This window comes from Nematostella vectensis, chromosome 1 (assembly GCF_932526225.1).
Source record: "Nematostella vectensis chromosome 1, jaNemVect1.1, whole genome shotgun sequence".
NCBI classification, from domain to species: Eukaryota; Metazoa; Cnidaria; class Anthozoa; order Actiniaria; family Edwardsiidae; genus Nematostella; species Nematostella vectensis.
In genome coordinates, this window is record NC_064034.1 from 20729131 (window position 1) to 20741812 (window position 12682).

Here is a 12682-nt window from a genome sequence, read left to right on the forward strand (position 1 = left end):
TACCCACCCACATGCCTGGGGTATGGAATGATCTACTGCTGCCCCTATCTACCCACCCACGTGCCTGGGGTATGGAATGATCTACTGCTGCCCCTATCTACCCACCCACGTGCCTGGGGTATGGAATGATCTACTGTCCCTATCTACCCACCCACGTGTCTGGGGTATGGAATGATCTACTGCTGCCCCTTTCTACCCACCCACGTGCCTGGGGTATGGAATGATCTACTGCCCCTATCTACCCACCCACGTGCCTGGGGGTATGGAATGATCTACTGCTATCCCTATCTACCCACCCACGTGCCTGAGGTATGGAATGATCTACTGCTATCCCTATCTACCCACCCACGTGCCTGGGGTATGGAATGATCTACTGCTGCCCCTATCTACCCACCCACGTGCCTGGGGTATGAAATGATCTACTGCCCCTATCTACCCACCCACATGCCTGGGGTATGGAATGATCTACTGCCCCTATCTACCCACCCACGTGCCTGGGATATGGAATGATCTACTACCCTTATCTACCCACCCACATGACTGGGGTATGGAATGATCTACTGCTGCCCCTATCTACCCACCCACGTGCCTGGGGTATGGAATGATCTACTACCCCTATCTACCCACCCACATGCCTGGGGTATGGAATGATCTACTGCTATCCCTATCTACCCACCCACATGCCTGGGGTATGAAATGATCTACTGCTGCCCCTATCTACCCACCCACGTGCCTGGGGTATGGAATGATCTACTACCCCTATCTACCCACCCACATACCTGGGGTATGGAATGATCTACTGCTATCCCTATCTACCCACCCACATGCCTGGGGTATGAAATGATCTACTGCTGCCCCTATCTACCCACCCACGTGCCTGGGGTATGGAATGATCTACTACCCCTATCTACCCACCCACATGCCTGGGGTATGGAATGATCTACTGCTATCCCTATCTACCCACCCACATGCCTGGGGTATGAAATGATCTACTGCTGCCCCTATCTACCCACCCACGTGCCTGGGGTATGGAATGATCTACTACCCCTATCTACCCACCCACATGCCTGGGGTATGGAATGATCTACTGCTGCCCTTATCTACCCACCCACGTGCCTGGGGTATGTAATGATCTTCTGCTATCCCTATCTACCCACCCACATGCCTGGGGTATGGAATGATCTACTGCTGCCCCTATCTACCCACCCACGTGCCTGGGGTATGGAATGATCTACTGCTGCCCCTATCTACCCACCCACGTGCCTGGGGTATGGAATGATCTACTACCCCTATCTACCCACCCACATGCCTGGGGTATGGAATGATCTACTGCTATCCCTATCTACCCACCCACATGCCTGGGGTATGAAATGATCTACTGCTGCCCCTATCTACCCACCCACGTGCCTGGGGTATGGAATGATCTACTACCCCTATCTACCCACCCACATGCCTGGGGTATGGAATGATCTACTGCTATCCCTATCTACCCACCCACATGCCTGGGGTATGAAATGATCTACTGCTGCCCCTATCTACCCACCCACGTGCCTGGGGTATGGAATGATCTACTACCCCTATCTACCCACCCAGATGCCTGGGGTATGGAATGATCTACTGCTGCCCCTATCTACCCACCCACGTGCCTGGGGTATGGAATGATCTTCTGCTATCCCTATCTACCCACCCACGTGCCTGGGGTATGGAATGATCTACTGCTGCCCCTATCTACCCACCCACGTCCCTGGGGTATGGAATGATGTACTGCTGCCCCTATCTACCCACCCACATGCCTGGGGTATGGAATGATCTACTTCTGCCCCTATCTACCCACCCACGTGCCTGGGTATGGAATGATCTACTGCTGCCCCTATCTACCCACCCACGTGCCTGGGGTATGGAATGATTTTCTGCTGCCCCTATCTACTCACCCACGTGCCTGGGGTATGGAATGATCTACTGCCCCTATCTACCCACCCACGTGCCTGGGGTATGGAATGATTTTCTGCTGCCCCTATCTACTCACCCACATGCCTGGGGTATGGAATGATCTACTGCTGCCCCTATCTACCCACCCACGTGCCTGAGGTATGGAATGATCTACTGCCCCTATCTACCCACCTACGTGCCTGGGGTATGGAATGATTTTCTGCTGCCCCTATCTACTCACCCACGTGCCTGGGGTATGGAATGATCTACTGCCCCTATCTACCCACCCACGTGCCTGGGGTATGGAATGATCTACTGCTGCCCCTATCTACCCACCCACGTGCCTGGGGCATGGAATGATCTACTGCTGCCCCTATCTACCCACCCACGTGCCTGGGGTATGGAATGATCTACTGCTGCCCCTATCTACCCACCCACGTGCCTGGGGTATGGAATGATCTACTGCTGCCCCTATCTACCCACCCACGTGCCTGAGGTATGGAATGATCTACTGCCCCTATCTACCCACCCACGTGCCTGGGGTATGGAATGATCTACTGCTGCCCCTATCTACCCACCCACGTGCCTGAGGTATGGAATGATCTACTGCCCCTATCTACCCACCCACGTGCCTGGGGTATGGAATGATCTACTGCTATCCCTATCTACCCACCCACGTGCCAGGGGTATGAAATGATCTACTGCCCCTATCTACCCACCCACGTGCCTGGGGTATGGAATGATCTACTGCTGCCCCTATCTACCCACCCACTTGGCTGGGGTATGGAATGATCTACTGCTGCCCCTATCTACCCACCCACGTGCCTGGGGTATGGAATGATCTACTGCTGCCCCTATCTACCCACCCACGTGCCTGGGGTATGGAATGATCTACTGCCCCTATCTACCCACCCACGTGCCTGGGGTATGGAATGATTTTCTGCTGCTCCTATCTACTCACCAACGTCCCTGGGGTATGGAACGATCTACTGCTGCCCCTATCTACCCACCCACGTGCCTGGGGTATGGAATGATCTACTGCTATCCCTATCTACCCACCCACGTGCCTGGGGTATGGAATGATCTACTGATGCCCCTATCTACCCACCCACGTGCCTGGGTATGGAATGATTTACTGCTGCCCCTATCTACCCACCCACGTGCCTGGGGTATGGAATGATCTACTACCCCTATCTACCCACCCAAATGCCTGGGGTATGGAATGATCTACTGCTGCCCCTATCTACCCACCCACGTGCCTGAGGTATGGAATGATCTACTGCTGCCCCTATCTACTCACCCGCATGGCTGGGGTATGGAATGATCTACTGCTGCCCCTATCTACTCACCCGCATGGCTGGGGTATGGAATGATCTACTGCTGCCCCTATCTACTCACCCACGTCCCTGGGGTATGGAATGATCTACTGCCCCTATCTACCCACCCACGTGCCTGGGGTATGGAATGATCTTCTGCTATCCCTATCTACCCACCCACGTTCCTGGAGTATGGAATGATCTACTGCTATCCCTATCTACCCACCCACGTGCCAGGGGTATGGAATGATCTACTGCCCCTATCTACCCACCCACGTGCCTGGGGTATGGAATGATCTACTGCTGCCCCTATCTACCCACCCACTTGGCTGGGGTATGGAATGATCTACTGCTGCCCCTATCTACCCACCCACGTGCCTGGGGTATGGAATGATCTACTGCTGCCCCTATCTACCCACCCACGTGCCTGGGGTATGGAATGATCTACTGCCCCTATCTACCCACCCACGTGCCTGGGGTATGGAATGATTTTCTGCTGCTCCTATCTACTCACCAACGTCCCTGGGGTATGGAATGATCTACTGCTGCCCCTATCTACCCACCCACGTGCCTGGGGTATGGAATGATCTACTGCTATCCCTATCTACCCACCCACGTGCCTGGGGTATGGAATGATCTACTGATGCCCCTATCTACCCACCCACGTGCCTGGGTATGGAATGATTTACTGCTGCCCCTATCTACCCACCCACGTGCCTGGGGTATGGAATGATCTACTACCCCTATCTACCCACCCACATGCCTGGGGTATGGAATGATCTACTGCTGCCCCTATCTACTCACCCGCATGGCTGGGGTATGGAATGATCTACTGCTGCCCCTATCTACTCACCCGCATGGCTGGGGTATGGAATGATCTACTGCTGCCCCTATCTACTCACCCACGTCCCTGGGGTATGGAATGATCTACTGCCCCTATCTACCCACCCACGTGCCTGGGGTATGGAATGATCTTCTGCTATCCCTATCTACCCACCCACGTTCCTGGAGTATGGAATGATCTACTGCTGCCCCTATCTACCCACCCACGTGCCTGGGGTATGGAATGATCTACTGCCCCTATCTACCCACCCACGTGCCTGGGGTATGGAATGATTTTCTGCTGCTCCTATCTACTCACCAACGTCCCTGGGGTATGGAATGATCTACTGCTGCCCCTATCTACCCACCCACGTGCCTGGGGTATGGAATGATCTACTGCTATCCCTATCTACCCACCAACGTGCCTGGGGTATGGAATGATCTACTGATGCCCCTATCTACCCACCCACGTGCCTGGGTATGGAATGATTTACTGCTGCCCCTATCTACCCACCCACGTGCCTGGGGTATGGAATGATCTACTACCCCTATCTACCCACCCACATGCCTGGGGTATGGAATGATCTACTGCTGCCCCTATCTACTCACCCGCATGGCTGGGGTATGGAATGATCTACTGCTGCCCCTATCTACTCACCCGCATGGCTGGGGTATGGAATGATCTACTGCTGCCCCTATCTACTCACCCACGTCCCTGGGGTATGGAATGATCTACTGCCCCTATCTACCCACCCACGTGCCTGGGGTATGGAATGATCTTCTGCTATCCCTATCTACCCACCCACGTTCCTGGAGTATGGAATGATCTACTGCTGCCCCTATCTACCCACCCACGTGCCTGGGGTATGGAATGATTTTCTGCTGCCCCTATCTACTCACCCACGTGCCTGGGGTATGGAATGATCTACTGCCCCTATCTACCCACCCACGTGCCTGGGGTATGGAATGATCTACTGCTATCCCTATCTACCCACCCACGTGCCTGGGGTATGGAATGATCTACTGCTGCCCCTATCTACCCACCCACGTGCCTGGGGTATGAAATGATCTACTGCCCCTATCTACCCACCCACATGCCTGGGGTATGGAATGATCTACTGCCCCTATCTACCCACCCACGTGCCTGGGGTATGGAATGATCTACTACCCCTATCTACCCACCCACATGCCTGGGGTATGGAATGATCTACTGCTGCCCCTATCTACCCACCCACGTGCCTGGGGTATGGAATGATCTACTGCTGCCCCTATCTACCCACCCACGTGCCTGGGGTATGGAATGATCTACTACCCCTATCTACCCACCCACATGCCTGGGGTATGGAATGATCTACTGCTATCCCTATCTACCCACCCACATGCCTGGGGTATGAAATGATCTACTGCTGCCCCTATCTACCCACCCACGTGCCTGGGGTATGGAATGATCTACTACCCCTATCTACCCACCCACATGCCTGGGGTATGGAATGATCTACTGCTATCCCTATCTACCCACCCACATGCCTGGGGTATGAAATGATCTACTGCTGCCCCTATCTACCCACCCACGTGCCTGGGGTATGGAATGATCTTCTGCTGCCCCTATCTACTCACCCACGTCCCTGGGGTATGGAATGATCTACTGCTGCCCCTATCTACCCACCCACGTCCCTGGGGTATGGAATGATCTACTGCCCCTATCTACCTACCCACGTGCCTGGGGTATGGAATGATCTACTGCTGCCCCTATCTACCCACCCACGTGCCTGGGGTATGGAATGATCTACTGTCCCTATCTACCCACCCACGTGTCTGGGGTATGGAATGATCTACTGCTGCCCCTTTCTACCCACCCACGTGCCTGGGGTATGGAATGATCTACTGCCCCTATCTACCCACCCACGTGCCTGGGGGTATGGAATGATCTACTGCTATCCCTATCTACCCACCCACGTGCCTGGGGTATGGAATGATCTACTGCCCCTATCTACCCACCCACGTGCCTGGGGTATGGAATGATCTACTGCTATCCCTATCTACCCACCCACGTGCCTGGGGTATGGAATGATCTACTGCTGCCCCTATCTACCCACCCACGTGCCTGGGGTATGAAATGATCTACTGCCCCTATCTACCCACCCACATGCCTGGGGTATGGAATGATCTACTGCCCCTATCTACCCACCCACGTGCCTGGGATATGGAATGATCTACTACCCTTATCTACCCACCCACATGACTGGGGTATGGAATGATCTACTGCTGCCCCTATCTACCCACCCACGTGCCTGGGGAATGGAATGATCTACTACCCCTATCTACCCACCCACATGCCTGGGGTATGGAATGATCTACTGCTATCCCTATCTACCCACCCACATGCCTGGGGTATGAAATGATCTACTGCTTCCCCTATCTACCCACCCACGTGCCTGGGGTATGGAATGATCTACTGCTGCCCCTATCTACCCACCAACGTGCCTGGGGTATGGAATGATCTACTGCTGCCCCTATCTACCCACCCACATGCCTGGGGTATGGAATGATCTACTGCTGCCCCTATCTACCCACCCACGTTCCTGGAGTATGGAATGATCTACTGCTGCCCCTATCTACCCACCCACGTGCCTGGGGTATGGAATGATTTTCTGCTGCCCCTATCTACTCACCCACGTGCCTGGGGTATGGAATGATCTACTGCCCCTATCTACCCACCCACGTGCCTGGGGTATGGAATGATCTACTGCTATCCCTATCTACCCACCCACGTGCCTGGGGTATGGAATGATCTACTGCTGCCCCTATCTACCCACCCACGTGCCTGGGGTATGAAATGATCTACTGCCCCTATCTACCCACCCACATGCCTGGGGTATGGAATGATCTACTGCCCCTATCTACCCACCCACGTGCCTGGGGTATGGAATGATCTACTACCCCTATCTACCCACCCACATGCCTGGGGTATGGAATGATCTACTGCTGCCCCTATCTACCCACCCACGTGCCTGGGGTATGGAATGATCTACTGCTGCCCCTATCTACCCACCCACGTGCCTGGGGTATGGAATGATCTACTACCCCTATCTACCCACCCACATGCCTGGGGTATGGAATGATCTACTGCTATCCCTATCTACCCACCCACATGCCTGGGGTATGAAATGATCTACTGCTGCCCCTATCTACCCACCCACGTGCCTGGGGTATGGAATGATCTACTACCCCTATCTACCCACCCACATGCCTGGGGTATGGAATGATCTACTGCTATCCCTATCTACCCACCCACATGCCTGGGGTATGAAATGATCTACTGCTGCCCCTATCTACCCACCCACGTGCCTGGGGTATGGAATGATCTTCTGCTGCCCCTATCTACTCACCCACGTCCCTGGGGTATGGAATGATCTACTGCTGCCCCTATCTACCCACCCACGTCCCTGGGGTATGGAATGATCTACTGCCCCTATCTACCTACCCACGTGCCTGGGGTATGGAATGATCTACTGCCCCTATCTACCTACCCACATGCCTGGGGTATGGAATGATCTACTGCTGCCCCTATCTACCCACCCACGTGCCTGGGGTATGGAATGATCTACTGCTGCCCCTATCTACCCACCCACATGCCTGGGGTATGGAATGATCTACTGCTGCCCCTATCTACCCACCCACGTGCCTGGGGTATGGAATGATCTACTGCTGCCCCTATCTACCCACCCACATGCCTGGGGTATGGAATGATCTACTGCTGCCCCTATCTACCCACCCACGTGTCTGGGGTATGGAATGATCTACTGCTGCCCCTATCTACCCACCCACGTGCCTGGGGTATGGAATGATCTACTGTCCCTATCTACCCACCCACGTGTCTGGGGTATGGAATGATCTACTGCTGCCCCTTTCTACCCACCCACGTGCCTGGGGTATGGAATGATCTACTGCCCCTATCTACCCACCCACGTGCCTGGGGGTATGGAATGATCTACTGCTATCCCTATCTACCCACCCACGTGCCTGGGGTATGGAATGATCTACTGCCCCTATCTACCCACCCACGTGCCTGGGGTATGGAATGATCTACTGCTATCCCTATCTACCCACCCACGTGCCTGGGGTATGGAATGATCTACTGCTGCCCCTATCTACCCACCCACGTGCCTGGGGTATGAAATGATCTACTGCCCCTATCTACCCACCCACATGCCTGGGGTATGGAATGATCTACTGCCCCTATCTACCCACCCACGTGCCTGGGATATGGAATGATCTACTACCCTTATCTACCCACCCACATGACTGGGGTATGGAATGATCTACTGCTGCCCCTATCTACCCACCCACGTGCCTGGGGAATGGAATGATCTACTACCCCTATCTACCCACCCACATGCCTGGGGTATGGAATGATCTACTGCTATCCCTATCTACCCACCCACATGCCTGGGGTATGAAATGATCTACTGCTTCCCCTATCTACCCACCCACGTGCCTGGGGTATGGAATGATCTACTACCCCTATCTACCCACCCACATGCCTGGGGTATGGAATGATCTACTGCTATCCCTATCTACCCACCCACATGCCTGGGGTATGAAATGATCTACTGCTGCCCCTATCTACCCACCCACGTGCCTGGGGTATGGAATGATCTACTACCCCTATCTACCCACCCACATGCCTGGGGTATGGAATGATCTACTGCTATCCCTATCTACCCACCCACATGCCTGGGGTATGAAATGATCTACTGCTGCCCCTATCTACCCACCCACGTGCCTGGGGTATGGAATGATCTACTACCCCTATCTACCCACCCACATGCCTGGGGTATGGAATGATCTACTGCTGCCCTTATCTACCCACCCACGTGCCTGGGGTATGGAATGATCTACTGCCCCTATCTACCTACCCACATGCCTGGGGTATGGAATGATCAACTGCTGCCCCTATCTACCCACCCACGTGCCTGGGGTATGGAATGATCTACTGCTGCCCCTATCTACCCACCCACATGCCTGGGGTATTGAATGATCTACTGCTGCCCCTATCTACCCACCCACGTGTCTGGGGTATGGAATGATCTTCTGCTATCCCTATCTACCCACCCACGTGCCTGGGGTATGGAATGATCTACTGCTGCCCCTATCTACCCACCCACATGCCTGGGGTATGGAATGATCTACTGCTGCCCCTATCTACCCACCCACGTGCCTGGGGTATGGAATGATCTACTGCTGCCCCTATCTACCCACCCACGTGCCTGGGGTATGGAATGATCTACTGTCCCTATCTACCCACCCACGTGTCTGGGGTATGGAATGATCTACTGCTGCCCCTTTCTACCCACCCACGTGCCTGGGGTATGGAATGATCTACTGCCCCTATCTACCCACCCACGTGCCTGGGGGTATGGAATGATCTACTGCTATCCCTATCTACCCACCCACGTGCCTGGGGTATGGAATGATCTACTGCTATCCCTATCTACCCACCCACGTGCCTGGGGTATGGAATGATCTACTGCTGCCCCTATCTACCCACCCACGTGCCTGGGGTATGAAATGATCTACTGCCCCTATCTACCCACCCACATGCCTGGGGTATGGAATGATCTACTGCCCCTATCTACCCACCCACGTGCCTGGGATATGGAATGATCTACTACCCTTATCTACCCACCCACATGACTGGGGTATGGAATGATCTACTGCTGCCCCTATCTACCCACCCACGTGCCTGGGGTATGGAATGATCTACTACCCCTATCTACCCACCCACATGCCTGGGGTATGGAATGATCTACTGCTATCCCTATCTACCCACCCACATGCCTGGGGTATGAAATGATCTACTGCTGCCCCTATCTACCCACCCACGTGCCTGGGGTATGGAATGATCTACTACCCCTATCTACCCACCCACATACCTGGGGTATGGAATGATCTACTGCTATCCCTATCTACCCACCCACATGCCTGGGGTATGAAATGATCTACTGCTGCCCCTATCTACCCACCCACGTGCCTGGGGTATGGAATGATCTACTACCCCTATCTACCCACCCACATGCCTGGGGTATGGAATGATCTACTGCTATCCCTATCTACCCACCCACATGCCTGGGGTATGAAATGATCTACTGCTGCCCCTATCTACCCACCCACGTGCCTGGGGTATGGAATGATCTACTACCCCTATCTACCCACCCACATGCCTGGGGTATGGAATGATCTACTGCTGCCCTTATCTACCCACCCACGTGCCTGGGGTATGGAATGATCTTCTGCTATCCCTATCTACCCACCCACATGCCTGGGGTATGGAATGATCTACTGCTGCCCCTATCTACCCACCCACGTGCCTGGGGTATGGAATGATCTACTGCTGCCCCTATCTACCCACCCACGTGCCTGGGGTATGGAATGATCTACTACCCCTATCTACCCACCCACATGCCTGGGGTATGGAATGATCTACTGCTATCCCTATCTACCCACCCACATGCCTGGGGTATGAAATGATCTACTGCTGCCCCTATCTACCCACCCACGTGCCTGGGGTATGGAATGATCTACTACCCCTATCTACCCACCCACATGCCTGGGGTATGGAATGATCTACTGCTATCCCTATCTACCCACCCACATGCCTGGGGTATGAAATGATCTACTGCTGCCCCTATCTACCCACCCACGTGCCTGGGGTATGGAATGATCTACTACCCCTATCTACCCACCCACATGCCTGGGGTATGGAATGATCTACTGCTGCCCCTATCTACCCACCCACGTGCCTGGGGTATGGAATGATCTTCTGCTATCCCTATCTACCCACCCACGTGCCTGGGGTATGGAATGATCTACTGCTGCCCCTATCTACCCACCCACGTCCCTGGGGTATGGAATGATGTACTGCTGCCCCTATCTACCCACCCACATGCCTGGGGTATGGAATGATCTACTGCTGCCCCTATCTACCCACCCACGTGCCTGGGGTATGGAATGATCTACTGCCCCTATCTACCTACCCACATGCCTGGGGTATGGAATGATCAACTGCTGCCCCTATCTACCCACCCACGTGCCTGGGGTATGGAATGATTTTCTGCTGCCCCTATCTACCCACCCACGTGCCTGGGTATGGAATGATCTACTGCTGCCCCTATCTACCCACCCACGTGCCTGGGGTATGGAATGATTTTCTGCTGCCCCTATCTACTCACCCACGTGCCTGGGGTATGGAATGATCTACTGCCCCTATCTACCCACCCACGTGCCTGGGGTATGGAATGATTTTCTGCTGCCCCTATCTACTCACCCACATGCCTGGGGTATGGAATGATCTACTGCTGCCCCTATCTACCCACCCACGTGCCTGAGGTATGGAATGATCTACTGCCCCTATCTACCCACCTACGTGCCTGGGGTATGGAATGATTTTCTGCTGCCCCTATCTACTCACCCACGTGCCTGGGGTATGGAATGATCTACTGCCCCTATCTACCCACCCACGTGCCTGGGGTATGGAATGATCTACTGCTGCCCCTATCTACCCACCCACGTGCCTGGGGTATGGAATGATCTACTGCTGCCCCTATCTACCCACCCACGTGCCTGGGGTATGGAATGATCTACTGCTGCCCCTATCTACCCACCCACGTGCCTGGGGTATGGAATGATCTACTGCTGCCCCTATCTACCCACCCACGTGCCTGAGGTATGGAATGATCTACTGCCCCTATCTACCCACCCACGTGCCTGGGGTATGGAATGATCTACTGCTGCCCCTATCTACCCACCCACGTGCCTGAGGTATGGAATGATCTACTGCCCCTATCTACCCACCCACGTGCCTGGGGTATGGAATGATCTACTGCTATCCCTATCTACCCACCCACGTGCCTGGGGTATGGAATGATCTACTGCCCCTATCTACCCACCCACGTGCCTGGGGTATGGAATGATCTACTGCTGCCCCTATCTACCCACCCACTTGGCTGGGGTATGGAATGATCTACTGCTGCCCCTATCTACCCACCCACGTGCCTGGGGTATGGAATGATCTACTGCTGCCCCTATCTACCCACCCACGTGCCTGGGGTATGGAATGATCTACTGCCCCTATCTACCCACCCACGTGCCTGGGGTATGGAATGATTTTCTGCTGCTCCTATCTACTCACCAACGTCCCTGGGGTATGGAATGATCTACTGCTGCCCCTATCTACCCACCCACGTGCCTGGGGTATGGAATGATCTACTGCTATCCCTATCTACCCACCCACGTGCCTGGGGTATGGAATGATCTACTGATGCCCCTATCTACCCACCCACGTGCCTGGGTATGGAATGATTTACTGCTGCCCCTATCTACCCACCCACGTGCCTGGTGTATGGAATGATCTACTACCCCTATCTACCCACCCACATGCCTGGGGTATGGAATGATCTACTGCTGCCCCTATCTACTCACCTGCATGGCTGGGGTATGGAATGATCTACTGCTGCCCCTATCTACTCACCCGCATGGCTGGGGTATGGAATGATCTACTGCTGCCCCTATCTACTCACCCACGTCCCTGGGGTATGGAATGATCTACTGCCCCT